Source organism: Macrobrachium rosenbergii, chromosome 16 (assembly GCF_040412425.1).
Source record: "Macrobrachium rosenbergii isolate ZJJX-2024 chromosome 16, ASM4041242v1, whole genome shotgun sequence".
NCBI classification, from domain to species: Eukaryota; Metazoa; Arthropoda; class Malacostraca; order Decapoda; family Palaemonidae; genus Macrobrachium; species Macrobrachium rosenbergii.
In genome coordinates this window covers 61,491,758-61,517,882 of record NC_089756.1, presented here as the reverse complement: position 1 = coordinate 61,517,882, position 26,125 = coordinate 61,491,758, and the positions used below count along the sequence as shown (strand labels likewise).

At 36.5% G+C, this 26,125-nt stretch overlaps 1 protein-coding gene across 2 annotated transcripts in view; it reads right to left on the bottom strand.

Annotated features, from left to right (window-relative positions):
• The window catches only part of LOC136847475 (uncharacterized), a 41,695-nt gene extending 29,829 nt beyond the window's left edge, over window positions 1–11,866 (bottom strand). For both annotated transcript variants that reach the window (XM_067119210.1, XM_067119211.1), the window contains exon 1: window positions 11,783–11,866. The gene's annotated coding sequence lies outside the window, so the exon portion shown is untranslated. The remainder of the gene's footprint in view (window positions 1–11,782) is intronic.
• Window positions 11,867–26,125: the final 14,259 nt, after the last annotated feature.

Below are 26,125 nucleotides of genomic sequence, written 5' to 3'. Positions count from 1 at the left end.
TTGTCTGCCAAACCACGATTAAATCATGCTCACCTGATGATCCTAGATTCTAACTTTGCGTATGTGTACTTGTAAGAAAGCCCCATCCTTTGTCCTTTAGTTGTGTAAAGTCACAAGTCAATCCTCACTTGATATTTGCCATTTCCATGTCGCAACTATCGTACCCTGCGGGTATAAAGGCAGGTGGAAGAGCCACCTTGACCTCTTTTCTCCTCGGACCATCAGTTTAGTTGTTTATTAATATTTATTAGTTCATTGTCCAAGGGATGGGGTCGTGTTATCATACTTTTATTTAGACTAGTGATTAATGGCAGGCACGCGCTGATTCAAATTTACTTATCCTTTTTGTTGTTGTGAGTAATTGCACTGTCATTTATTGTTGGGAATAATTACACTGTCATTTAATGTTGACTTGTTGCAATAAATGCAAAATCGTAATAGTCCTTTCATAAGTGCCTTCAATTAAGCATTTTGAACTACTATGTCCTCATGATTACACAACTGAGACAGTATTTTGAACCAGTTATCCTTCAATACTAGGCAATTGAAATGTACCTATCTATATCAACTCTTAAATCGGGTTCCTCATGGGAACAATCATACATGCGCTATCGTACTTTATCTGCATTATTGGGGAACTCGTTAACCTAAGGAACCTATCCTTATAGTAATTCGCAAATCATCACATGAACGACAAAACTTCCAACGATTCAGCTACAGCATAAGGAAAATCATTCCACAACTTGGTCACAAGAGGAATAAGAAATCTAGAAAACTATGATGGTACTCAATCTCATAAAAGGAAAGGCAAGACTGTTAGAATTAGCTACATGCTTAGTAATTTAGTACTGTGTGGTGGATACAGCATGCTCAATGGCCTTATCGAACGGCAATGCCAGAGGTTAATGTCAAGCCAGGGATAAGACATTCAGTAGATTTCAAGTTTTTTTTTGTTCAGCCACTGAAGACCAAATGGGGATCAGTATTCAAAACATGGAAGAATAACTGAATTAAAAAATATCCTTAGGATATACAGGCTTTCAGATATCCTGAAAGAAGAGACAGACCAGCTGTGTTTCTCAAAAGTGAATTGGCAATCACGAATGCGCAAGTCGTAACTCGCAATTGCGACATGCGCCATCCATTACAACGTGCACCCACGGTTGAGATAGCTATAGCTCAACCGTGCGTGCACCATAAATCACCGTGGTGACGTCACAGTCCCGCGTCTGCGGCTCACACGAGAGGTCAACCAGTATTTCACAAAAGACCTCACTGTGACCTCTGCTGCTCTCCTCGTGATGCCCTTTGTTGGATTAACCGTCAGTATGCTATGTGCCCTTGTAAAGGAGATGAGGAAGAAGACGATGAAGATTGTGCCCTACAAGGACTCCCCTCTTCAGGATGCTCCTTCCTCTTCTGCAGCAGCCGTCCAGTTGCAGGGCTCTTTGTCCCCTGCTTCTGCTTCTTCTGCTGACTGTGGCCCCGTCAGCAGGCACTTCATCAAGCTGCCGAAGAAAGCTAATTGTCTCTGTTAACTTCAATGGCCCCAACTGACCAGGATGAGGAACTGAACCCCTTGGAACTAGGGGAGGACGCCGAGGTCATGTCTGAGGATGACGTAAAAGGCAACGACGAGTAGGCTATATGTTTACGATGGATGCAGAGAAGGGCGACGAGGGGTCAGGAATTCAGAAGCGTAGGATAAACAACTCCATGTGTCTTCCTGACAGACGACCATGAGAGGATGTCGGGGGAATGGTTGCAGGAGCACCCCTTTTTGTATGACAGGGGGCTCACTGACTTCAAGAAAGTGGCCAAGAAGATGCGGCTCCTTGATGAGAAGGCCAAGTCCCTCGACCCGCCTTTGACAGGACCTCAGCTAAGTACCTGGTTGAAGTCGATCTGCACCAGGAATGGGCGTCTGACGAAAGAGGAAAGGGGTCCAGTCAGCAGTGAGGGACCTGGCGGAAAGGGAGAAGTGGATTTTCTCGGAATTTCAATTCTTCAGGAAGCGCATTGTCCATCAGAAGAAGCCCAAGACTCTTGGATTGAAAGAGGTATGGCAGAAAATTGTTCTGCCTTGTATTGGATTCATATGGTAAATTTGTTTTTCAATATTATTAAATTTCATAATATAAGTTTTCATGTTGCACTAATGATAAACAGATCAACCAAAGTAATATATGCTGCTTCGAAAATTATTAATCCATTTTCCTTTTTTCCCTACAGTCCGCTGCTGCTGCCGCTGCCCCTCCTGAGGACCCTGCTAAACTTTTGTCTGCTGGTAGGGACGATGACGTGGTTACGGCCATCCCCGCCATCGAGGAAAAGATGCCCAAGAAGAAAAAGTTTGACCAGAAATGTCAGCAAAGCAAAGGCTTCGTCCTTGAGAAGGTAAATATTTTATTATTTTCAATCTTGAAACAAAACATTGCATTTACAAACATGTTGATTAACATTTATAAAGTATTTGGTTTTCTTATCATTAAACTATATCGATTTTTCATTGTGCCTGTGATTTGTTTCCGATTTTCTATATGATAAATCACCATTCTATAATGACTAATTTCTTTTTAATTTTCTTTAGGTGACTGAAAACGCCGAAGCAGCAAAGAAGGCTATATTGGACAGGACTAAATCCAACCCAAAGGAGGCATATTAGAATCTCCACCTAAAGAAGGTTACGTAGGATTGTGCAGAGATTGACCTGGTCTTCTATCCATACCTGCAGACAGAGATCGGGTTTCTGGTGCAGAAACTGCAGAAGGCCACGAAAGAAGGGAGACTGAAAGAGAGTTTTGATTTATTCCCAGGCATCAGACAGACATTTTTGGAAACGGAGCAAGATTCGTTCATGAGATCTTTTCTGTCTCAGCCCCCTGCACCTATGCCTTCAACATCCTACGCTCAAACGGAGCAAGTTTACCGGCTGACAGGGCAACAACTGGCTATGTATGCCCAGGGTCAGCTCAAGTCTACTTGGCCAAGCACTGTTCTTGTTGGTGGGTCGTCTACACCTTCGCCTGCGGTAGATCTCCATAATGTCATCCTCCCCAGTACCAGTTTCTTAGACTCCTTAATACCCACTACTTCAAGTGCCACTTAGACTGTTTTGCCGGAAAAGATGATGCCTCCTTAGCGTCTTTTTGTTCCCTGATTTTTTCTTTTTTGTTATTGTGTTCACAATAACAAAAAGAAAGAAGTTCTTGTAGCCTTTCTATATGCTTCTGCAAATTGCATATGTATATTTTTGTAATATAATAAAATGTGTACAATGTTTATATTTTGTATGCATTAAATTTTCCTAAAAGCACTAATAACTGAATGTTATTTTCTATAATAATACCTGAAATTACCAAAATCCTTTAGAGTATTACTTTTTATGTTATTTTATTTAAAAATTAATTATTTACATTATCTCAACAATTAAAATGTTGAGCACAGTAATTTTTTTAACAATTTCCTGAAGTACATAATTTCTACAAACCATCTCCAATATTTTCAAGGTAATTAAACTGGATAGGAATGAAGGTATGCTATATTTTCATTAGTTCAGATAAAGACAAAGTGACACTGAAAACTAGTAAAAAATAAGATAAAGAAAAAATAACATACGAAAACTATTAATAAGTAAAATACATATTGGATTCAAGATTCTCAGTAATTTGTTTATACTTTGAGAACTTCAGATATAGACAAAAATGACTACAACTAAAAATTCAACTAAAAAAATATTTATGGTAATCATTAATATCAATATTTTTGGATTTTAACTTTTATTTAGGAAATTTACATAGTTTTCAGATATGCGGAAATGATTCTCAGTATTTTTTATATATTTTCAGAACTTCAGATAAAGAAAAAATAACACATGAAAACAATTACTAAGTAAAATATATATAGGTTTCAAGATCCTCAGAAATTTTTATATACTTGCGAACTTCAGATATAGATAAACTAACACTGACTACAATTAAAAATTAAAATACATATGGTAATCATTAAAACCAGTATTTTTGGATTTTAACTTTTATTTAGGAAATTTACACAGTTTTTAAACATTCTTTCATACAAATATATTTTTATATTATGTACATAAAATTCTTTAAGTTAGCTATCACAAGTCAGTCAGACAAGAAAGTACTAACAAGCTGATAATGCAATAAAATACAAATTATTAGAATGTGCATATAATGTTACGTTTTAACAATTCGTAAGGATTTCATGAATTACTCCCATTTCTCGAGATGAACATATTCTGAAGTAAGAGGTGAAAAGGCATTTTTCTATCTTTTCCTTTTTATCATAGATTTCTGCTAATGCAATGAACGGAGCCTGCAGGGGAGTTAACATATTCAAGCAGGTGGTCACGTTGAGCCTTCCCAGTTGCTGTCTGCTGGTGCGGGGAAGCCTGATGGTGTTGTCTTTGCCAAGATACAGCTCGGCAAAATGCTGGATCGACGTGAAGCCAACCTGCCTGCCCCTGAAAGATTGCCAAACTAAACTGAAGATAAACCCCCAGTCGACTATTTCTTCATTGGAGATGACGCCTTCGCTCTTAAGAAGTATATGATGAAACCATATCCTGCACGATGCCTGACAAAACCTGAACGCATCTACAACTATCGACTAAGCAGGGCAGGACGCACAATGGAGAATACCTTTGGGATCTTAGAAAGCAGGTAGATATCGTTCACAATTATTATTACTGTCTTTATCTGGTCTGCTTGTTGAAATACGTATGTAACATGAAATACCTTTTGTATATCATCTTATAACTAAATCAAAATTTTTCATTTGTCTCCAACAAGTTTAGTGTTTTCACATGCCCATGAATTTGTTGGAGACAAAAAAAATATTGATTTAGTTATTAGATAGTATACAAAAGGTATTTCATACTACATATGTATTTCAACAAGCAGACCAGATAAAGACAGCCATAATAATTGTGAACAATATCTGCCTGCTTTCTAAGATCCCAAAGGCATTCCCCACTGTACGTCTTGCCCTGCTTAGTCGATAGTTGTAGATGCATTCAGGTTTTGACAGGCATCGTGCAGGGTATGGTTTCATCATATACTTCTTAAGAGCGAAGGCGTCATCTCCAGTGAAGAAATAGTCGACTGGGGATTTATCTTCAGTTTCGTTTGGCAATCTTTCAGGGGCAGGCAGATTGGCTTCATGTCGATCCAGCATTTTGCCAAGTTGTGTCTAGGCAAAGACACCACCATCAGACTCGGACCCTTTGCCACCTACATCCACGTACAGGAACTTGTACTCAGCGTCAACAACTGCTAGTAGAATGAGAATAGAACTTCTTATAAATAAAATAATGAGTTCCTCCAAGGGTTGGTTCTGGATGCTAATGTGTTTCCCGTCTATTGCTTCAAGGGTGTGTGGAAAATTCCATCATTGCTCAAACCCATGTGCTACCTCCTTCCATTCCTCTGGGGTGCTGGGTACCTGCATGACCTCATCTCCATAGACAGCCACAATGGCCCTACAAGTCTCAGGCACAATACTGGAGATCATATAGGAAGCTTCACTGAATTGGTAGGACAGGCTCTTGTAGGATTCTCCAGTTGCAAGGTAACATGTGGTAATTGCAACATGCAGGCCTAGCTCAACGGGTCTCCTCCAGAATATGAGGGTCTTCTTTATGTAGGGTGTGACACATTCCACAATTTCATCGTAAAGGTCCTCCATAATCCTGGTAAAATTCCTGTACAGTCCTGGATTTTCAATTGCCACTTCTTGCACCAAGTTGCCATAGTATCCTTTCTCCTGTCTGCACTGTAAGTAGGGCCAGACTCAGCAACGTCTTGGTTTTCTATACATCTTCGTTTTCGTTCCTCCAGGCACCTTAGGATTCTTAAATGCAACATGGCATTGTGAGAATCCAAAATGCATTTTACTAATTCAGGGTCATGTTGGTTCTCAGGTATGAGGTGTAGCAAATCCACCTCCTCCATGTTCTTGCTCTGTCTGTGGCTGCAACTAGAATGATCAGTGACGAGTTCACCTGGCACTTTATATATGGTGGCATCCATGCTCACAACACAGTTACGATGCTGTTGCACATGTCACCGTGTGATGTAACTACACTGCAATTGAATCGCCATGCATCACCATGCCTTTACGCACTGTGCCATCTTGTTGCAACCACCAAATGTGGGTATGGCCTAAATCATCGGCGACCTGCGCTTATGACTACGTACGTACATAATCTCATCTCAATGTGCGCAGTGCTGTCGCTATGGTTAATTGCTTATGGAGTCGTAATCAACTGACAATTTTTTTTTTTTTTTGGCCCAAGGACTTTGACTGATGGCGATGATCGCCAAAACCAGCCATTACGACGTGTGCGGTCTTGAATCGTCAGTGTGTGAGTTGGACATTAGGGAATCGATGATTACTTTCAGCATAGACATTCAGATGTTTAGCTGGTGGAGTAACATTACCAATTCCTCAACAAGTGCAGAAAAAACCCTTTTGGCTGCCTCACGACGTAATAAAATTTTGAAAGCAAGTAAAAAATGGGCTGAAGTTTCTTCAGCACAATCGAGTTTTCTGTACAGCATATAATCAAGGCCACAGAAAATAGATGCATCCTTCGGTGGTCTCGGTATAATGCTCTATGAGCTGCAGCCCATAAAACTCTCAGCCAGCTGTGGTGGCCTGTGTTGTTGCGTTGCCAGAAGCATGATTATGGCTAACTTTAACCTTAAATAAAATAAAAACCACAGAGGCCAGAGGCCTGAAATTTGGTATGTTTGATGATTTGAGAGTGGTTGATCAACATACTAATTTGCAGCCCTCTAGCATCAGTAGTATTTAAGATCTGAGGGCGGATAGGAACAGTGCGGACAGAAAAAAGTGCGGACAAACAGAAAAAGCCGGCACAATAATTTTCATTTTAGAAAACTAAAAACTGTCAACCTCGAAGATGAGTTATAAGCTATTTTCAGAAAATACACAGGAAAAATGGCTATTGAACCTACACCTCCATAAGCATCAAGGTTGAGTAAAAACTAATAATTTTTTAGGACTGAATACAAAAGCCGAAAAGATTGCCTTTTCCTTTTGACACTGAGTGATAGAGCCATTTGGTTTATGCGAAGGAGAACCCATTGAGGTTACAGTACAAAATGCATATTTGAGAGCAACCCACTGTACCATAGGCGTAGGAGGCCGGTTGGCGTGGAGCAACTGCCCCCCTGGATTTGGGAATCTGCTAGAATTCGGGCAAATGGATTGGAATATTCGGGCATTCAGGGGAAGAAAAAAATTCTATAATTTAAAAAATAACAAAAATAAGAATAAAGATGATGATAAACTTGCATTTGTAAGTTAACCAGGTAATAAATAATTGCACGTGAATAATGATTATCAATTTATCATTTACTTTAGAATATCCCCATTCGATTACAAAATTCATCCTATTCATTTCCTATGAATACAAGACTCCGTTTTTTCATCCTTGCTGGCGATGGAGGAGGCGAGAAACTCCAACTGTAAGCAAATCTCCCACAATGTGGATCAAGACATCCTAATGGCTGAAACTTCCGTTTTTCACAATCTGGAAGGCGTGGAGTTGAAAACTGCAAATACAGTGGTAAATGTATCCAGTCAAATTCTCTGTGTGAAACTTTGCCACGCTCCAGTGAGGTGGCAAAAACCATGGCAACTATACCTGCAACATCTTGTTCAGCAGAGAAGTCATTCTCGTGCTTGAGAAGACTCAAAACCTACCTTAGATCTACTATGGGCCAAGATAGGCTCTCAGGATTAGGACTTCTCTGTATTGAAAGGGGTCATGCCAACAGGGTAGACATTAACACTATTGTGGATGTATTTGACTCGCGAAAGGGAAGAGACAAAATGTTCTAATTTATCCCCAAATACGCTATAACCTGTACCAGCGTAATATAGATTTTCATTCGTATTTTTATATCTTCTCTGCATGTAATTGGTAATCTGTTATTCATGCCATATATCATCATGAAAAATAATGTAAAAATAATCTGTTGATATTATGCTCCTTTATAAGCTGCGCAAGATTTTAAACGTTGCCCGTGCATTTTGTTGTGTTTCAGAGAGTTTTGGATACCTTTGTAACAAATAACAGAAAAGGAAAGCCAGATATAATATTGGGAAATAACCAAATTCACCTCAATATTGCCGTTACAAGAGGACCAGCAACCTCCTCCGATCATATACCAATGGTAATTACATTGTCAACCAATCCAATAATGATTCCATCCTTAGAAATACCAAATATAAAAAGAGCAAGTTGGGAAAGCTTCAAAAATGAAAGAGAAGAAAAAATGAGTAGACAACCAACAATAAATTCAAATGAAATAGAAATAACAAAAGAAATAGTAAATGGTGAGCTTGAAGAATGGTACACAAATATAGAGGAAGCAATAAAAAATCATATACCCATAACTAAATACACCACACTTCCACATCCTATTAGTGGTGATAAGTTGAAATTGATACAATGGCACTACAACAACATCCAAAACACAGTACTTATAACAGGGTGGAACAACATATTAATGAGAAGATATGTGTCATTACAAGAACAGTTAGTACAAGAAAACTCAAGATTATATCATCAAAATTGGGAAGACCTAATAAAAAACACAGAAATACAGTACAATAACCCAAAACAATTTTGAAACTCCGTTGCAAGACTGGTGGGAAACAAAACTAACACTTCGCCATACATAAATCATGGGAATGAGAAAATATATGATAACAAAGAGAAGGAAGTACTGCACAAGGCCTACTGGCAGGAAATATTCCAGATAAGGCAGGAGGATAACCAAAATTTCGACAACCAACATGAGACAATAGTCAATGAATTCATTGAACAACATAGAAACAGAACAAATCCGCATTATGCAGCTGATATTAGCAGACTCAATGAAGGCTGCCCATTAACAAGGAAAATAGAGTTATGGGAAATCAAAATAATAATTAAAAATTTTAAACACAAAGCACCAGGAAAGAATGGAATTAACAAGATCATAATTCAAAATTTACCAGACATTGCATTCGCAAAATTAAGAGAAATATACAACTGGGTTCTCTCAATGGGATATTTTCCAATTATATTCAAGAATGCAATAATGATTTTGATATCCAAACCAGGAAAAGATACTAGTCAGGTAGAGAATTATAGACCAATATCATTTCTAGAAATGCCTGGCAAAATATTTGAAAAAATAATTATCAACAGATTAGTGTTGTTCCTAGAAGGTAATCAGCTACACAATAATAATCAATATGGATTTAGAAAAGGAAGAGGGACCCAGATTGCAATAGCAACAATATATGAGAGTATTGCACTATCACAAAGAAGAAGGTACCTATGTAACCTAGTATGTATAGATATAACCAAGGCATTTGACAAAGTATGGATACAAGGACTTCATTGCAAAATTTTACATCTCACCTTCCAGACATTTTTGAGAAAATACTATGCAACTTCATCAAAGATCGAACAGCAGCAATCAAGTCACAAAATTACATAGGGAATCCATTCCCGTTACTAAGTGGAGTCCCACAAGGATCTGTACTCAGTCCAACACTATTCATATTATATACATCAGATATGACTTCACCACCAGAGTACTGTACTGATGTCTGCTTTGCAGATGATGTAACTCAAATAGTTATACACCCAGAAAAACGCACTCGAAGAAAGGATCAAACTTTGAAATGACAAGTAGCACAAAAAACAATGAACCAAATTGAAAGAATAAATCAATTTGAAAAGAAGTGGAAGATAAAGACAAATAAATCTAAATTCCAACTAGTATCAGTGTCTGCTTACAAACCTGCACAAATAATGTTAGACCAACAACCGATGAATTTTACTAAAAGCACAAGAGTACTAGGAATGCAATTCGGACAAAGAGGAATATCAAAACACGTGAGAGAAAGGCTAAGAATAGCAAGAACACAAAATACAACGCTAAAACGGTTTAGTAATATGAATACAAATATCAAAATCCATTTCTACAAAAGCCTAATCAGACCAATAATGGAATATCCACCAATACCCACGTGTTTAGCATCGACTTCCAATATAAGTGCATTACAAAAATTCCAAAATAAGATACTAAGGTCCGCAGTGAGAAACAATCAAGAAGATGACGATCTGAATATAGAACAAATACACAAAAAATACAAAGTAGAACCAATTAATCAAAGACTATACAGACTGGCAACCAACATATGGATCAAACTAGATCAGTGCAATAGTGAATTAACAGAAGAATCCGCAGCAGAAGAGAGAAACCACCCAAACAACACAGACCACAGATGGTGGAGAAGAGTATCTTCATATATTCATCGTGATGAACCTCAACCATTATATTATTAAGAAATGCCTTGTGAAAAGTAATATTTAGAATTTACTATGCAGGTATCATGCAAAATCATTATGACAATTAACATCAAGGTTAAAATGAGGAAATTGGAACTTATTTTTTTATTTTATTTTTTGTTTTAAATACGATTATACTAATAAGAAATAGAATTCAAAATATGCAATATGTACAATTCACCATGTTATTATAATGTAAAATTATTATTGTATTATGTTAGTATTAGAAAAATTGTACCCTTACCTAAATAAAATTGTGGATAAACCACACTTGACATTACTCTTACTAATATTTCACTTTCTGAACTATTCCCTACCATAGTTAGCTAGCTAACTGCCCTCACTCTTCTTTCACCATATTACCTATCAGCTAAAAAAAAAAAATAAATAAAAAAAAGAGAGTTTTGGTACTTTTAAAACACACATAAGATGTATGCATGAACACCGAATGAAGAATAGAATAGTAGCTACATGGTCTTGCTAGACTTCTTTAAATTTGTACGTACTGTACATAATTTAACAACTGTTTAGGTGTTTATTACAAGATATATGGCAATTTGAAAAAACTCTGGGGGTTTCTGAAATTCGGGCAAATTTGGTGTTGCCCCCCCAAAAATAAATTCCTCCTCCTACGCCTATGCACTGTACGACCCTGTGTTGTAAGTTTCCTTTACAGCCAAATTGTATTCAGTTTCGACTGAAGCATAAGCTATTTGAGCCACAGCTCTTAGATGGGTATGATTGTTCCATTTTAAAACATATCTATTCTTTTTTCACGAATTATATGCCATTTGATTCCCCAAATAAGCATCCTTATAATCTACACTGAACCAAGCTTTATCTTAATACAGAAAATGAATTTGCCTATTTATGTTGAAAACACTGACATTTAAAGGAACAACAGGCAAAACCTCACCATACATCTATGAGCTTTTATCAGAGGATGTTGAAGACCTCTTCATTCAAAGGATAGTCAAGTATGCTCTCAAAACTAAAAATTACTCTGAGCTTTCGATGCTTGAAGCTGCTTGCAGTTCATCCTTAACTGATACTGAGAATAGTTACCTTATCCGAATTCTAGCTATAAATGTGAAAGCAATTTTAGAATGATCACGCAAAGGGGTGCAAAAATTCGCAGAATATTTATCGCAAAAGTTAATTAGGATTTGAATTTACAACAATTCCACAAACATGATATTCTTTATAACTCGAGCAAATTCCTATAGAACAAACCCCTGTGGCAAACTTATGAGTCACTATTATCACTGCAAATCTCAAACAGAACACAACACATAAATACACTAAAATACTATGGAGGTTTGTAAAAGGATATAAATGGGTAAAATGTATCAAAAGATGAAATAAATATCTGGTGAATACCTTCTACAGGAATGAAGTCAACAAAGATAAACTGGAAGGTACAGAGGATGTCAGGTGAAGGTACCATAGCAAACCAAAAGTGCTCACTGAAAAGAAAACGGTCGGTAAAACCTTTTTATATTTTTAGTCTTATCTCTCAGTCGTATTGTGATGAGTAATGCTATAAGAACAGTTTGGTAGAGGGAACGAACATAGATAAGGCCTGATACCATCAGGGTAAAATGTTTGTATAATAATTCATCATTAGTCTCACAATGCAGTCAAAGACTAATATTTCTGTTTTGTCTTAAATTTTATTTTTGCATTTGGGAATATTTAGAGGAAAGAAAATTTCGCTTCAGCTGGTCAGTTGTAGATGTCAATTTTCTTCAGTGATTCATCTTGCCAAAGCTATACTTAAAAGAATAACTTCTCAGACAGTAATCTTCAAAGTAAAAAGCTTTAGTTATGAAATGGTAAACCAGACTCTTGGCTGAAATATTCAAACATGTCTGACTTTCAGACAACCACAAACAAATATATAAACACACCTATATACTCGTGTGAGGGGCATAGGCCTATAATATAAGCACACTATATTGTCACTATAAAGTTTAAAAGATCTATACTTTTAGTTACTAATAATCACATCCAAGATAAGTTTGCCCATTGTTAGGGGTACAGATTTATTCAGGTAAGTTTAAGTGTTACCTTTGACTTTATAGACCCTAAATCTATTGCATTGCATATTTCCAAAGTTAGGGCTCTTCATCTTTCTTACGGGTACTGGACTTAACCTAGTGACCGAATTCACGTAAGATGGCTGACCAGTACAATGGGAGTGCAATGGCGTCCAAACCAGCATTCCTTTTTCTCAATGACCCCTCCTTTTACCCACTCTCTGTGCTGCTGTATCTGTGCTTTTAGGCTTATGGGTGCAGCCACCGCCATTTTGTGAAAGTTGCCCTGAGGCGATCCCCGCCCAGTCCAGAGAAGCATGGCCCAGGGAGACTAGGTATTCTGCTACTAGGAGCTGTTTCGAGTGGACGTCTATTCCCACTCTACCTCACAGAGGCCGCTATTTGCCTAGTACTACGTGACACCAATTCTGGGACCCCAACTCATAAAGGAGTGATCATTTTGGATACCCAAGGTAAGTCTAAAACGTACACGGGAATTCGGTGGCCCATTTTCCTTCGACTATATTCTGTTTCCCTTACTTTTTATCAAGAAACCTTCATAAATTCCCCCATGGTCTCCCACATGTAGGCTATCTCTCTCTCCCTTTATCACTGTATGTCCCACCCACCATACCTCTCTTCTGCGCCAAAGACTCCCACTGTTTGCATGCTTAATTCATTTCAAGATTTGGAAGTGATACCAAGGCGTCTTTTGCCTGGCTGTAGCCTACCGTCCATATGCTGCTTGAGTGGTTAGAGAAATCTTTAAGCATTCGGGCACGATATTGTAGGAGTTAGGGTAGCTTGATGATGTATATTTAGGGCTTAAATGTATGCTGTTCATATAGTTAATTCAACACCTCTCTCTTTCGGAAGTATGTTTTTATCGTGTGTGATGTAAGACCATCTTAGCTCATACACCATCACCCATCTGTGTTCCACGTGTGACGAAACAAGGGATTTCCATTTCTCTACGGTACCGCTGAATATTTATAAAAATTTCATTTCATATATTGTATTAACACGTGTGCCAGTTGCATAACTCTTTGTGGGTTATTGCTATTATTTGTTAAGTAAATGTAGTTAATCGTTAACTGAGCATACAGTAATTACACCTTACAGTAACTTGACTAAGGGAGAAATAATGGTTAGTATTCCCTGTCTTTTTATGCTTCTCAGTTCTTTTGTATTTCTGTCACCCATTCTATAGCATTCCGTTGCCAAGGCCGTGGCTGGCAAGTAAAAGCTTTCACTTGACCATATTAGCCATTGCTCAAGTGACCATTAATGTATAGTTGTTGTTGACATGGCGTTCTGCAGGTTAGTGCTCTAGGACCTTTGTTGGTCTTAATATTTTCTAAAAATATACAACTTGTTTCAATAAATTGGATAGTACAGTCTGCAGCCGATGGCAGTTCCTTGCCAAGTGAAAATATTGCTTGGGGTAGCAGAGACCTGACTTTTCACCATTGTTTTGCTCCTTGAGTTATTTATTTATTTATTTTTCGCATAGGTAGCTCTGTAGGCTACTTGGTGATTCTGAACATTTCACAAAACTGGAACTATATCTGAATCTGCCCGAAAACTAAATGCAGAATTATACATAGGTAATCTGATGTGTTCAGAATGACTGCATTAACAGCATTTGCTTCACATCTACTATTACTGAGATATTGCTCTAATGTCTAAATATTAGCAAATCTTCGGATCTTTACATTTAGACATAATTGCCTGAAGTGGTGGTTTCCTTTTTCACAGTTTTGCCACCTTTATTAAGCTATATTTCAACAGGGGGCCTAAGTTAATGCCTTTAGTGCCCCTGCACTTGCTTTCCTGGGCCTCTCAACCACCTGAGGTGTCACAATGTCGCACTAATGCTGTGGAATGGGGATGTCAAGTCCAGATTAATAAAAGAAAGCCCTTGCAAGAATATAAACTTCAGTAAAGGCATGTATAGAATTGATCTATTAATTTCAAAAGAAATATGTAAAATGTACAAATTTTGAGAAAGTTAGTTGATATGGGTGAAGGCAACAGGCGTGAGGTCTCCTGCATGCACAAAGCATGCACAAATAGAATAATATAATATTAACCTCGGATACTAATTAGTTTACTGCTCATCCCTTTTTTCCAATTGTCAGGTGAGAATATTCGGTTGCCAGTTGTCTATTTGTTCGCATAAATAATTTAAGTTTCTACCTCTATGCATTAGTTCTCTAGAAGATGTCTTACATATGACGAAGAAACCATCTGAATTTACTCCCAGTGTTTCATTTTCCCTGTGGTTCATCTGCATATATGTATCACACAGACATATAATTATATATATATATATATATATATATATATATATATATATATATATATATATATATATATATATATATATATATATATATATATATATATATATATATATATATATATATATATATATATATATATGTGTGTGTGTGTGTGTGTGTGTGTGTGTGTGTGTGTGTGTATTATTTGCGACGCGTTTCGTCGTTTCTTCATAACAAAATTTTCAAGCCTAAGAGAGAAATTACAGTATTTTAATAGTTAAAAGATTATGCAAAGCTGAGTAAAAGTGACAACAATAGAGATAATTGATAAAATCTTTAAAATGATTTACAATAGCATATAAACTACTTAGTGGGTAAGACAGAAATTGAACAGTTTACATTATAAATGAATTATTGAATAATATATATCAAAAGCAAGGGATAAGATGAATTATCAATGTTAAAATCTGGTTTCTAGAAAATATTTTGATCGACTCAGAGATGCTCAATAGTGATTCTTCACTACAAGTACCAAGAGCACTAAAATTTCTAATCTATCTGTATTACATTTTAAATACGTTGCGAGAGAATTAAAAAAAATATATATTTAAATATAGCTTTCCCACATTAACCCCAAGTTAATATTTACCAACAACCGTATTACTCAAACATTGTTAAACCGTAAGGATAAACTACCTTCAGACCATTTGTCAGGCATCACCTATATTTTCAGGTGTGACGCATGTAGCGCCACCTATATTGGCCAGTCAAAGAGGTTCGTCCGGGCAAGATATTCAGAATATTATGGCATTTGTGGTTGCTTGTTGGCCAAGCCAATCAGACCACTGATTTTACAGCATATAGAGGAATGAATACAGGTAGAAGATCAGAAAATTTTAGTGTTCTTGGTACTTTTAATGAAGAATCATTATTGAGAACCTCTGGGTCGATAGAAATATTTCTTTAGGAAACCAGATTTTAACTTTGACAGTTCATCTTATACCTTGCTTTTTAAATAAATTATTCAATAATTCATGTATAATGTAAACTGTTCAATTTCTGATTTATTCACTAAGTAGTTTATATGCTATTATAAATCATTATAAAGATTTTGTCAGCTATCTCTTTTGTTGTCACCTTTACTCAGCTTTGTCAGCCAATAATGACTGTATAATCTTTTAACTATTAAAATACTGTAATGTCTCTCTTAGGCTTGAAAATGTTGTTATGAAGAAACAACGAAACGCGTCGCAAATAAGATGTGTGGTTCTTAACCTGCGCTCTTCCTTTCCTACTGAGACTGAGATTTCCATAACATCCATCTACTTTCACTATACATACACACACACACACACACACACACACACATATATATATATATATATATATATATATATATATATATATATATATATATATATATATATATATATATATATATATATATATATATATGTTAGAAATAATCAACACACAATCACGTGTGGAACAGAAATAAATTTCTGACTCACGTCGGGATCGAACCCAGGTCTTTCAGGTGGAAGGCAAGGGCGTTATCCACTAGGCCATACAAATCAAAAGAAGTTGGAACCTGAGAGCAACTGCACCCAGGGAATTACCTGGGCAAGTTAACTGCTTGTATACCAGCGAGTTTTCCCCAACTTCCCGACTCAGCAATGACCCAATGGACAGCATTTCATTAGAATTACCCCTTCTGAGTGAATAAGATAGAAATAATCAACACACAATCACGTGTGGAACAGAAAAAAATTTCTGACTCACGTCGGGATCGAACCCAGGTCTTTCAGGTGGAAGGCAAGGGCATTATCCACTAGTCCATACAAGTCAAAAGAAGTTGGAACCTGAGAGCAACTGCACCCAAGGAATTACCTGGGCAAGCTAACTGCTTGCATACCAACGAGTTTTCCCCAACTTCCCGACTCAGCAATGACCCAATGGACAGCATTTCATTCGAATTACCCCTTCTGAGTGAATAAGATAGAAATAATCAACACACAATCACGTGTGGAACAGAAATAAATTTCTGACTCACGTCGGGATCGAACCCAGGTCTTTCAGGTGGAAGGCAAGGGCGTTATCCACTAGGCCATACAAGTCAAAAGAAGTTGGAACCTGAGAGCAACTGCACCCAAGGAATTACCTGGGCAAGCTAACTGCTTGCATACCAGCGAGTTTTCCCAACTTCCCGACTCAGCAATGACCCAATGGACAGCATTTCATTCAAATTACCCCTTCTGAGTGAATAAGATAGAAATAATCAACACACAATCACGTGATTGTGTGTTGAGTATAAACTTTGACAGTTCATCTTATACCTCGGCTTTTTAAATAAATTATTCAATAATTCATTTATAATGTAAACTGTTCAATTTCTGATTTATCCACTAAGTAGTTTATATGCTATTATAAATCATTATAAAGATTTTGTCAGCTATCTCTTTTATTGCATACCAGTCACCTTTACTCAGCTTTGTCAGCTCAATAATGACTGTATAATCTTTTAACTATTAAAATACTGTAATGTCTCTCTTAGTGAAAATGTTGTTATGAAGAAACAACAAACAATCACGTGATAAGATGTGTGGTTCTTAACCTGACAGTTCTTCTTTCCTTGACTGAGATTTCCATAACATCCATCTACTTTCACTATACATACACACACACACACACACACACACACACACACACATTTATCACACACAAGTAGTTTATATATATTATAAATCATTATATATATTTTGTCATATATATTTATTGTTACCTTTAATCAACACACAATCACGTGTGAACTGAAATAAATTTCTAACTCATTAAAATCGACTGTAATGTCTTTCAGGTGGAAAATGTTGGCGTTATCCACTAAACCATACAAATCAAAAGAAGTTGGAACCTAAGATGCAACTGCACCTGCAGGGAATTACCTTCAAGTTAACTGCTTTTATAACATCCATCTTTTCCCCAACATACACACACTCAGCAATGACCACAATGGACATATTTCATTAGAATTACCCCTTCTGAGTGAATAAGATAGAAATAATCAACACACAATCACGTGTGGAACAGAAATAAATTTCTGACTCACGTCGGGATCGAACCCAGGTCTTTCAGGTGGAAGGCAAGGGCATTATCCACTAGTCCATACAAGTCAAAAAGAAGTTGGAACCTGAGAGCAACTGCACCCAGGGAATTACCTGGGCAAGTTAACTGCTTGCATACCAGCGAGTTTTCCCCAACTTCCCGACTCAGCAATGACCCAATGGACAGCATTTCATTAGAATTACCCTTCTGAGTGAATAAGATAGAAATAATCAACACACAATCACGTGTGGAACAGAAATAAATTTCTGACTCACGTCGGGATCGAACCCAGGTCTTTCAGGTGGAAGACAAGGGCATTATCCACTAGTCCATACAAGTCAAAAGAAGTTGGAACCTGAGAGCAACTGCACCCAAAAAGAATTACCTGGGCAAGCTAACTGCTTGCATACCAGCGAGTTTTCCCCAACTTCCCGACTCAGCAATGACCCAATGGACAGCATTTCATTCAATTACCCCTTCTGAGTGAATAAGATAGAAATAATCAACACACAATCACGTGTGGAACAGAAATAAATTTCTGACTCACGTCGGGATCGAACCAGGTCTTTCAGGTGGAAGGCAAGGGCATTATCCACTAGTCCATACAAGTCAAAAGAAGTTGGAACCTGAGAGCAACTGCACCCAGGAATTACCTGGGCAAGCTAACTGCTTGCATACCAGCGAGTTTTCCCCAACTTCCCGACTCAGCAATGACCCAATGGACAGCATTTCATTCGAATTACCCTTCTGAGTGAATAAGATAGAAATAATCAACACACAATCACGTGTGGAACAGAAATAAATTTCTGACTCACGTCGGGATCGAACCCAGGTCTTTCAGGTGGAAGGCAAGGGCGTTATCCACTAGGCCATACAAGTCAAAAGAAGTTGGAACCTGAGAGCAACTGCACCCAAGGAATTACCTGGGCAAGCTAACTGCTTGCATACCAGCGAGTTTTCCCCAACTTCCCGACTCAGCAATGACCCAATGGACAGCATTTCATTCAAATTACCCCTTCTGAGTGAATAAGATAGAAATAATCAACACACAATCACGTGATAGTGTGTTGAGTATTTTAACTTTGACAGTTCATCTTATACCTTGCTTTTTAAATAAATTATTCAATAATTCATTTATAATGTAAACTGTTCAATTTCTGATTTATCCACTAAGTAGTTTATATGCTATTATAAATCATTATAAAGATTTTGTCAGCTATCTCTTTTGTTGTCACCTTTACTCAGCTTTGTCAGCCAATAATGACTGTATAATCTTTTAACTATTAAAATACTGTAATGTCTCTCTTAGGCTTGAAAATGTTGTTATGAAGAAACAACGAAACGCGTCGCAAATAAGATGTGTGGTTCTTAACCTGCGCTCTTCCTTTCCTACTGAGACTGAGATTTCCATAACATCCATCTACTTTCACTATACATACACACACACACACACACACACACACACACACACACACATATATATATATATATATATATATATATATATATATATATATATATATATATATGTTAGAAATAATCAACACACAATCATGTGTGGAACAGAAATAAATTTCTGACTCACGTTGGGATCGAACCCAGGTCTTTCATAAATAAGATAGAAATTATCAACACACAGTCACGTGATTGTGTGTTGAGTATTTCTATCTTATTCACTCAGAAGGGGTAATTTGAATGAAATACTGTACATTGGGTCATTGCTGAGTCGGGAAGTTGGGGAAAACTCACTGGTATGCAAGCAGTTAGCTTGCCCAGGTAATTCCTTGGGTGCAGTTGCTCTCAGGTTCCAACTGTTTTTGACTTGTATGGCCTAGTGGATAGCGCCCTTGCCTTCCACCTGAAAGACCTGGGTTCGATCCCGACGTGAGTCAGAAATTTATTTCTGTTCCACACATGATTGTGTGTTGATTATTTCTATCTTATTCACTCAGAAGGGATAATTCGAATGAAATGCTGTCCATTGGGTCATTGCTGAGTCGGGAAGTTGGGGAAAACTCGCTGGTATGCAAGCAGTTAGCTTGCCCAGGTAATTCCTTGGGTGCAGTTGCTCTCAGGTTCCAACTTCTTTTGACTTGTATGGCCTAGTGGATAACGCCCTTGCCTTCCAACTGAAAGACCTGGGTTCGATCCCGACGTGAGTCAGAAATTTACTTCTGTTCCACACGTGATTGTGTGTTGATTATTTCTATCTTATTCACTCAGAAGGGGTAATTCGAATGAAATGCTGTCCATTGGGGCATTGCTGAGTCGGGAAGTTGGGGAAAACTCGCTGGTATGCAAGCAGTTAGCTTGCCCAGGTAACTCCTTGGGTGCAGTTGCTCTCAGGTTCCAACTTCTTTTGACTTGTATGACCTAGTGGATAACGCCCTTGTCTTCCACCTGAAAGACCTGGGTTCGATCCCGACGTGAGTCAGAAATTTATTTCTGTTCCACACGTGATTGTGTGTTGATTATTTCTATCTTATTCACTCAGAAGGGGTAATTCGAATGAAATGCTGTCCATTGGGTCATTGCTGAGTTGGGAAGTTGGGGAAACTGGCTGGTATGCAAGCAGTTAGCTTGCCCAGGTAATTCCTTGGGAGCAGTTGCTCTCAGGTTCCGACTTCTTTTGACTTGTATGGCCTAGTGGATAACGCCCTTGCCTTCCACCTGAAAGACCTGGGTTCGATCCCGACGTGAGTCAGAAATTTATTTCTGTTCCACACGTGATTGTGTTTGATTATTTCTATATTATTCACTCAGAAGGGGTAATTTGAATGAGATGCTGTCCATTGGGTCATTGCTGAGTCGGGAAGTTGGGGAAAACTCGCTGGTATGCAAGCAGTTAGCTTGCCCAGGTAATTCGTTGGGTGCAGTTCCTCTCAGGTTCCAACTTCTTTTGACTTGTATGGCCTAGTGGATAACGCCCTTGCCTTCCACCTGAAAGACCTGGGTTCGATCCCGACTTGAGTCAGAAATTTATTTCGGTTCCACACATGATTGTGTGTTAATTATTTCTATATTATTCACTCAGAAGGGGTAATTTGAATGAAATGCTGTCCATTGGGTCATTGCTGTGTCGGGAAATTGGGGAAAACTTGCTGGTATGCAAGCAGTTAGCTTGCCAAGGTAATTCGTTGGGTGCAGTTCCTCTCAGGTTCCAACTTCTTTTGACTTGTATGGCCTAGTGGATAACGCCCTTGCCTTCCACCTGAAAGACCTGGGTTCGATCCCGACGTGAGTCAGAAATTTATTTCTGTTCCACACGTGATTGTGTGTTGATTATTTCTATCTTATTCACTCAGAAGGGGTAATTCGAATGAAATGCTGTCCATTGGGTCATTGCTGAGTCGGGAAGTTGGGGAAAACTCGCTGGTATGCAAGCAGTTAGCGTGCCCAGGTAATTCCTTGGGTGCAGTTGCTCTCAGGTTCCAACTTCTTTTGACTTGTATGGCCTAGTGGATAATGCCCTTGCCTTCCACCTGAAAGTTCTGGGTTCGATCCTGACGTGAGTCAGAAATTTATTTCTGTTCCACACGTGATTGTGTGTTGATTATTTCTATCTTATTCACTCAGAAGGGGTAATTTGAATGAAATGCTGTACATTGGGTCATTGCTGAGTCAGGAAGTTGGGGAAAACTCGTTGGTATGCAAGCAGTTAGCGTGCCCAGGTAATTCCTTGGGTGCAGTTGCTCTCAGGTTCCAACTTCTTTTGACTTGTATGGCCTAGTGGATAACGCCCTTGCCTTCCACCTGAAAGACCTGGGTTCGATCCCGACGTGAGTCAGAAATTTATTTATATATATATGTATATATATATGTATGTATATATATATAAATTATATATATATATCTATCTATATATATATATATATATATATATATATATATATATATATATATATATATATATATATATATATATATATATATATATATATATATATATATATATATATATATATATATATATATATATATATATATATATATATATATATATATATATATATATATATATATATATATATATATATATATATATATATATATATATATATATATATATATATATATATATATATATATATATATATATATATAAAATGTGTGTGTGATTAAAGAACGATTAAATAGGGAAGCATAAGAATAGAATCCTCAAAAGAGAGAAGTGGAAAAAGATAAATTATACAGTGATCAATCAAGTAAGAATAGAGAGAGAAAAAGAATAAAGAGAGAAAAAAAACAATTAAACCTAGGTTGTTATGCATTACCGAGGCTAGACATATCAAGCAAGCTAAAGGCAGGAAACTGTCTTTACAAGAACCCAAAACAGTTAGCAAGTGTATCGTGCCTAGGGCCATAAAACCGATCATAAAATCTTGAACCTGTTCCCTTGCGACTGAGCTGATCGAGCATAACCTATAACCTTGTAGGGAGTCAACGTTCCAGCCATATCTATAATCCCGTTTTCAAAAAATTCGAATGAAATGCTGTCCTTTGGGTCATTGCTGAGTCGGGAAGTTGGGGAAAACTCGCTGGTATGAAAGCAGTTAGCTTGCCCAGGTAATTCCTTGGGTGCAGCTGCTCTCAGGTTCCAACTTCTTTTGACTTGTATGACCTAGTGGATAACGCCCTTGCCTTCCACCTGAAAGACCTGGGTTCGATATCGACGTGAGTCAGAAATTTATTTATATATATATATGTATATATATATATATATATATATATATATATATATATATATATATATATATATATATATATATATATATATATATTATATATATATATATATATATATGTATATATATATATGTATATATATAAATTATATATATATATATATATATATATATATATGTATATATATATATATATATATATATATATATATATATATATATATGTATGATATATTCCATATATCATATATAAATTAACGGAGATATACCGAGGTTGTGAATTTCCTGATATTAATACATTCATTTGAATTGATTGATAAAATCACGGTGTGATATATATATATATATATATATATATATATATATATATATATATATATATATATATATATATATATATATATATATATATATATGTGTGTGTATATATATATATATATATATATATATATATATATATATATATATATATATATATATATATATATATATATATATATATATATATATATATATATATATATATATATATATATATATATATGTTATTAATGTGTGTGTGTGTGTAAAGAACGATTAAATAGGAAGCATAAGAATAAAATCCTCAAAAGAGAGAAGTGGAAAAAGATAAATACAGTCATCGATCAAGTAAGAAGAGAGAGAGAGAGAGAGAGAGAGAGAGAGAGAAATAGAATAAAGAGAGAGAGAGGAAAACAATTAAACCTTGGTTGTTATGTATTACCGAGGCTAGATATATCGAGCAAGCTAAAGGCAGGAAACTGTCTTTACAAGAACACAAAACAGTTAGCAAGTGTATCGCGCCTAGGCCCATAAAACCGATCACAAAATCTTGAACCTGTGCCCTTGCGACTGAGCTGATCGAGCATAACTTATAACCTCGTTTTGAGTCAACGTTCCAGCCATATCTATAATCCCGTTTTCAAAAGGAGGCGCTTACATGAATTTCCGTGAAAAGGGGCTGGACAAAGAGAAGTAGTTCACCATTTCTCTAATTAGACATTCTAGGGAGGAGCCATTAACTACTTCTACAGAGGTCATTTCCAATCAAATCTTCTAATGAGAGATTTTGACAACACCCACAACTGTCCTTCCCAATCAAGCTGCTTGAGGGGAGGCCTTACAGATAATATCTTCCAATGAGGTAACTTCAAGGGAGGAGATGGGAAGATAGAAAAGAGAAGCAGGGGTTCCAGAGAAAAACGAAGCTAGAAAAGAAAAAATTGAGTCGCTAGTCACCAATATGAGAAGACGCAGTATTTCCCCCCAGCTTCTGTGGTCCCAACCAGACTCTGACCGCAGGCTACTTAACCAGACAGAAGCTGAACTTCGACTAGCAAGAGTGGTTTTCAAGAGAGTAAGACTGTAACCGTAATTGTACAGGTGTATGTAATTAATTTTCATCATTAAAGTAAGAGCTACCCATTTCGTCTCCATTATGCCTTTCTGAGAGATGTAATTATATTTAATATAAACCCCTTCTAACTAATAGACTCGTGAGTTACTGACTTCGAGAAGAGATGCTGTAGATGATCACGTCGCCAACTTAGAAGAAAGACGCAGGTAAGAAGGGAACAATAATAAGTCACACGAGTTATGTAAAGGAACTTGTGCACGACAAAAAAATGGTGGCAGTGCTTTAGGATCCAAAAGGAGAGACGAAACAAACAGACATTAAAAGAAATATCCAGTGCAAGTACTTAAGTTACGGTGAAACGAAATCTACTAAACAAACTTCGATTTTACGACAGCAAGCAAAACTTATATGAAGAAATAAAATCCTGCAATAAAGCATCAAACAGAAGTGAACATAAACTTTAATAGTGCACAGCGAAGAAGCAAAACACAACGCAATTCACCACAAGCATATTCAACTAACCGATAAACACAAAACAGTGAGCCAGCACATCCGTCGAGCAACGACGAGCAGCGAGTGTGTTTAACAAACTACCGCCACGAGTGTAATAGATACAAAGCAGAGTGTGTTTCAACAAACTCTGAAGGTGACAACAACAGAAGAACAACTTGTCGACTACGAAAGAATTCCATAATAACAACAACCTGTAAGTTATCGAGAAAGTGAGATTTACTTGTTCTCTCTTTTTAAAATGTGCAAAGAAGTGAAGAATTTTTAAATTTATACTGAAGTAAAGATTATTTAACCTTTCTTTATCAAAGTGAAAATTAATGAAACTCTCTCTCTCTAATGAATTAAATTTTTTTTGTAAGCATAATTACAATGATTACTCTCTCTGTGATAAACATTTGTTTGGTAAATAATTTAGAAAGGGAACTCTTATTTTTTTCACTCGGTTGGTGATAAATATTTTGAGTATTTATATGCAAAATTGTGTGCTCATTGTGATGAATATATTTTTTTCTTTTCTTGATGATATGATGCCCAGTTTCACATAAGATTTTGTGTGTGTATTTGAATAATTGCTACTAATATAAGATAATGTTTCTTGAAGGATTTATTTTACGTGTGCACTTGAACTCAGTTTAACAATTTAATTTTTTTTTTATTATTATTATACTTTGGTAGTTTCTTTTTTTATGGTACTGTGTACGTAGGCGTAACATTATATATTATATATATATATATATATATATATATATATATATATATATATATATATATATATATATATATATATATATATATATATATATATATATATATATATATTATAATGGTGTGCTCAATTTGAATAATTTTACTGTAAAATGCAAAGAGTCTTTGACGAATTACTAAACAAAGTTAGCCATTCGCTGTACAATTTAGGACAGTCGACACTCAGACGTAGCTGAATCCCAAGACTAGTTTCCCACTCAACTTTAGTGCTAAGAAATACTAACAATAATAACACAACTAACCAGAATCAAAATAATACTAACAGTAATAATAATAGTAACAATACTAATAATACTCGCACCTTCATATATCACAATATGAATCAAGAAGCTGTAATAACAACAGCCACACGCTTCTGTGGGCAGGTGGATGATTCAAATCCTGACAAAAGTCGACTCGAAACTTATACAGTAAATCATTGGCTTTCAGATGCAGATAGTCGCATATCTTCAGGGGGAATAACAGATGAAAGAGCTAAAATAAATGAAGCCTTGATTCTCGTAAGTTCAGAACATGGTGATGCCCACAAAACTCTGAATTTCACTAGTTTTAACAATTTTAATAACTATGCGGAATTCAAAGAAATTTTTTTATCACTCTGAGAACCAGTAAATAAGATTGGCAGTTTATATAACATAACCAGATTCCTTAACCTGCAATATGAAACAATAGCAAATCTTTACTCAAGTGTTGAGAATGCAATAGATAAAATAACAGAAGACTTAAAGAAAACAGGCATCGCCATAGGAGATAAGACACAGTTTGGTGATGATGACAATAATTTAGTTAATCTAAGATATGTTTTGAACTACTTGTCATTTGTAACCATATATAATGCCCTTGGAGAAGATGAAAAGAAGGCTTTCAGGAAAATAAAAATTGATCCACAGAAAGACAGCCTTCAAACATTGAAAACCATGAGAGAAGAAATACAAAAGAAAGAGACAGAGCTCTCCAAG